Genomic DNA, 6,030 nt, shown 5'->3' on the forward strand with positions numbered 1-6,030 from the left:
AAGTTCTAGGATTTTTGCCAATACAATAGATGAGATATGTTATCTTAGTAAAGTTTACATGTGCATTTCTTTTCTTGATTAAGGTTTAGTTATCTTTTTAGATGTTTACAATGTGGTGTATGTTATGTGAACTGTCATAACTGGACTTTTGACCAATGTTTTCTAATGCATTATTAAGACTTTTTCTCCTGTGTTCTTGTATTAAGGAGATTAGCCATTTGTTTGCAATAAGATTTGCGTATTTCTTCCCAGGTTGTTTCCACTTATAGTGTTGTTTGCCTTGTAGAGGATTTATGTTGTTTTTATGTTGTGTTTTATGTTTCTATAGTATATCCTGCAATAGAATATTGTACAGCTATATAAAGAATAAGGAAGTTTTCTATGTAGCAATATAGAGAGATCTCCAGGATAAATCATATTAAACAAAACAAAAAAAGAGTTTACAGAATGTAAACAAAGAATCTTAAAATTTGTATGGAGACACAAAAGACCCCGAATAGCCAAAGCAGTTTTTAGGGTAAAAAAATGGAGCTGGAGGAATCAGACTCCCTGACTTCAGACTATACTACAAAGCTACAGTAATCAAGACAATATGGTATTGGCACAAAAACAGAAATATAGATCAATGGAACAGGATAGAAAGCCCAGAGATAAACCCATGCATCTAAGGTCAACTAATCTAAAATAAAGGAGGCAAGGATATACAATGGAGAAAAGACAGTCTCTTCAATAAGTGGTGCTGGGAAAACTGGACAGCTACATGTAAAAGAATGAAATTAGAACACTCCCTAACACCATACACAAAAATAAACTCAAAATGGATTTGGGACCTAAAGGTAAGACTGGACACCATAAAACTCTTAGAGGAAAACATAGGAAGAACACTCTTTGACATAAATCACAGCAAGATCTTTTTTTGATCCACCTCCTACAGTAATGGAAATAAAAACAATAAACAAATGGGACCTAATGAAACTTCAAAGCTTTTGCACAGCAAAGGAAACTACAAACAAGACGAAAAGACAACCCTCAGAATGGGAGAAAATATTTGCAAACGAATCAATGGACAAAGGATTAATCACCAAAATATATAAACAGCTCATGCAGCTCAATATTAAAAAAACAAACAACCCAATCCAAAAACGGGCAGACATTTCTAAATAGACATTTCTCCAAAGAAGACATACAGATGGCCAAGATGCACATGAAAAGCTGCTCAACATCACTGATTATTAGAGAAATGCAAATCAAAACTACGAGGTATCACCTCACAGCAGTTAGAATGGGCATCATCAGAAAATCTACAAGCAACAAATGCTGGAGAGGGTGTGGAGAAAAGGGAACCATCTTGCACTGTTGGTGGGAATGTAAATTGATACAGCCACTATGGACAACAGTATGGAGGTTCCTCAAAAAACTAAAAATAGAATTACCACATGACCCAGCCATCCCACTACTGGGCATATACCCAGAGAAAACCATAATTCAAAAAGACACACGCACCCCAATGTTCATTGCAGCACTATTTACAATAGCCAGGTCATGGAAGCAACCTAAATGCCCATCGACAGATGAATAGATAAAGAAGATGTGGTACATATATACAATGGAGTATTACTCAGCCATAAAAAGGAACGAAATTGGGTCATTTGTTGAGACGTGGATGGATCTAGAGACAGTCATACAGAATGAAGTAAGTCAGAAAGAGAAAAACAAATATTGTATATTAACGCATATATGTGGAACCTAGAAAAATGGTACAGATGAACCGGTTTGCAGGGCAGAAACAGACACAGATGTAGAGATCAAGCATATGGACACCAAGGGGGGAAAGTGGCGGGGAGGGTGGGGGGGGTGGGATGAATTGGGAGATTGGGATTGACATATATACACTAACATGTATAAAATGGATAACTAATAAGAACCTGCTGTATAAAAAAATAAAATAAAATTCAAAAATTCAAAAAAAAAATAATGTAAACAAAGGACGTTGCAGCCATTCAACCTTCAGCCACTGCAGCAGTTTGCCCTCACCCGCACAGCGCACCCTGAGGGGGTTCAGGATGGAGAGAAAACAGGATACTGGCCATAGATAGTTAACGTACATGTCAAAGGAAGAATTTAAATAAGCCCAGACTCTTGCATCTTCTCATACACAGAAAAGTGCTAAATTCATTAACTTGGGATGTCTGGTTTTTCCTTAATTAGCAGTAATATTGATATTTTGATGTTCGACTACCTTTTTTTTTTTTTTTTGCAAAAACTCCTATATATCCTGACTCCTCCCTTAGGATGTATCCCAGGCTTAAATCCTCATAATGTCCCTAAATAAAGCATAATCCTCAACTTTTAGTTGTGCATTTTTTTCAGTTGACAGTAGTATATCAAGGCATATGCTATGAGATATGGGTTCAAATTTTTAACTGGTTTCAAATAACTGAAAAGAACTCCCAATACCATTTATTAAAAGTTCCATCTTTGTTCCACAGACTTGATGTTCTTCTATGTATTTGAATTTATTTCTGACTTTCTTTTCAATTCTATTTGTCGGTCTGTTCATGCCATTATTACAATATTCTAATTATTCAAATTCTATAGTATTTTTCAATACCTGATGGGGCTAAAACCCCCATACAGCTATTTTTTTGTGGCTATTCTTTTACTTTTCATGTAAATTTTAGAAACAGCTTGTCTGGTCTTATGGGGAAAAATACCTGATCTCATTAAATTCATACCTTAGCCAAGGGAGAACCATCTTTGTGTTGTCTTCTTATCCAAGAACATATCTATCCATTTGTCAAAGTCTCCTTTTGGCTCTGTAGGGGAGCAGAATTTGCCACCCTAAAATATGTCTCTACAGCATATTGCTTTAGCCTGGTTATTTTCTGAGAAAAGGCAGACTTTACATATTATTTAATTTTTGTTTGATTTTCTGTTACTCTCTGTCAATTAAATTCTTAGATCAGCCAGAGGAACTTTGAAATGAAAAGGAAAATTTCTTCCTCCTCTACAGCTCCTTCAAGAATGTTTTAATGTTTTCCCCACTCATCTATTTCTATTTTGTAAAAAGGTACTTTCTCTTCCATGTATCTAATGGTTGCTGTACATATAATAACTATTGATTTTTTGTATTTTAATTTTATATCCTATTACTTTATTAAATTATCTATTTATTCTCATGGGCTGTACGGGAATATAGTCATATTTTCTGCAAATAAAAAGTTTTACTCTTTTCAAGTCTTGCAATCTAATGTTGTCATTGTGCTAGCTAATACCTTTAATACAAGAAAACAGTATGGGGAAAGTGGACTCATTTTCTTGTTCTTAACTTTAAGGGGATACCTCCACTATTTTCACATCAGTTTTGGAATGTGTATATATAATACACATTATATATACACATATTTACATATGTACACATTGTATGTTTTAGAGGTGTATATGTACATGTATTCATTCTATCAATTTGTATTTTATTAAATGTTGAATTTTGTCAAATGCCTTTTTAACATCTATGAGCTTGTCCATATGAGTTTTCTCTGTAAATGATTAATGTTTTCTAATACTGAACCATTCACATATTCCTGGAATAAACTCTACTTGATCATAATGTATTAATTTTTAAATGTAGTGTTGGATCTTTTTTTTTTTTTTTTTTTTTTTTTTGCAGTACGCAGGCCTCACACTGTTGTGGCCTCTCCCACTGCAGGGCACAGGCTCCGGACGCGCAGGCTCAGCAGCCATGGCTCACGGGCCCAGCTGCTCCGCGGCATGTGGGATCTTCCCAGACCAGGGCACGAACCCATGTTCCCTGCATCAGCAGGCAGACTCTCAACCACTGCGCCACTAGGGAAGCCCTGGATCTTTTCTTAATAATTTATTTAGGACTTTTAAATTGATATCCATGTTTGCTGTTGTTTTGATTCTAAAATAGCATTCAAAATTTTCCTTTTGTTTCTGTGCTCTAGAACAGCTCAAATAGTTTTCTGAGGGTCACATCTTTGGCAACTTTTTTTTAAATGAAATCTGGTCTGTTAAGACTTTGTCTTCCTAGGGTCATCTTTGGTAAATTATATTTTCATAGAGATTATCCATTTCAGGTCTTCAAACTTCTTTGCATTTAATTGTATAAATCAATTTCTTATGATTATTAGAATTCTATTTCTGGATTATTCTCTTTTGTTATTTTGTATTTTGAGTATTTATGCTGTCGCCCCTAGCTACTAGTTTTTCTAACTCCAAAATCAGCAAACTTTTTTGTACAGGGGCTGATAGTAAATATTTTAGGCTTTGCAGACCAAGCACATTATGTAGGTACTTATATAAAAGAGAAACAATTTTTTACAAGATTTTTATTGATGACATTCATAATATAATATAGTAATACTATATTAAGTACTTTTTTAAAAAAAGTAATATTGATCCACTAATGAGAAAAAGGGAATTCTTTTTTAGGAGATAAAATTTCGCTTAATTGGGGTTCAAAGTGTGTGTTTCCTGTCATTCAAAACATTACAAATGTTCATCTGTTAATGCTGATCTGTAATGAGATTTACATGTTTCATATTTGAAAGTGCCTTTTTACACAGATGGGTACTGCCAAATTCTGATATCAATCCATGAGCATCTGATTTTAATTAAGTATATTAATCACTGGGAAGGCATTTATAGAATTCTATTAAATTCTCTGATATTTGCCTTTTAGCATGTCATTACTTTGCAGACTAAACACTTGCAATTGAAGGTTAGGTGGAAGCTCCTCAACTACACAGTTAAATAAATTTTGAAATAAGAATTTTTTTTGCATTTGCATCGAGGTCCAAAAAAGAGCTTCTGGAACTTTAGTTTGAGCTCACAAAATTTATCTGCTGAAAGGCTGCATGGGGATGGAGGCCTAACTTCTTGTTTTAACTGTTGACACCACAAGAAGTATAGAAAGTGTTAGGTTGTTGTTGAAATGATTTTACCTGCTCTAAAGGCCAATGTCCAGAGTCATTCAGTACTTGATAACAGTAGTTAAAGATGGTTCTCCTCATTCAGAAATATTTCAATCTTGGCCCTGAGCTCAAAAAAATTTGCAATAAAGTGTTATCACTGCTAAATCATTGAAGTGTGGTAGAGCAGGTCAGGATATTCAGCTCCTATTTCTGACAAAAATTCACAAAACTGATGATGGTTAAGTTCATAAGAATAAATGAAGTTCACTGTTGACACTACTGGTTTTATAACACGATAGATTCAAGCACTTTCTGCAAAGTACCTGCTGATAATACAATTTGTACAATTATGCCTTTTAATGCTCCACATATATTTTTACTATCAATTGTAACACATCTTAGCAGATTCCATCTTAGGTTGTGCTGAATCAGTGTTTTCTCATCGTCTTTGAAAATAACCTCTTCCGTATTTGTCACAGGCAGACTATTCACAAAGGCTAAATCTTCAAACTTCGCACTGACTCTGAATAAACAACTGAACAGTATTGGTAATATTTATTTACTCACTGAGACGGAAGACCACTCAATCTTCTGCCTTTTTTTTTTTTTTTTTTTTTTGCGGTATGTGGGCCTCTCACTGTTGTGGCCTCTCCCGTTGTGGAGCACAGGCTCCGGACGCGCAGGCTTAGTGGCCATGGCTCACGGGCCCAGCCACTCCGCGGCATGTGGGGTCTTCCTGGACTGGGGTACGAACTCGTGTCCCCTGCGTCGGCAGGCAGACTCTCAACCATTGCGCCACCAGGGAAGCCCCATATGTGTCATTTTTAAATACCTTATTGTAATTTCCTATCTACTTAACTGCTGCTATGAGGGTCACAGGGACCCTCGTTTGTAGGAAGAATGACGCCGCAACTCTTATGAAGCTATAGTAGGAAGCAAGATTTGAAAGCACTGGCAGGTTTTACATTAAATATACTGTAGAGCTATCTATTCTATCATCTGCCACCATGTCTAAAATACCTCTGTAGTCCAAACTCATTTATTTGGGTTTTAATTTCTTCTTTAGTCCACTATTAAACTGGACTAGTACCAC

Source organism: Delphinus delphis, chromosome 8, assembly GCF_949987515.2.
Source record: "Delphinus delphis chromosome 8, mDelDel1.2, whole genome shotgun sequence".
Taxonomy (NCBI): domain Eukaryota; kingdom Metazoa; phylum Chordata; class Mammalia; order Artiodactyla; family Delphinidae; genus Delphinus; species Delphinus delphis.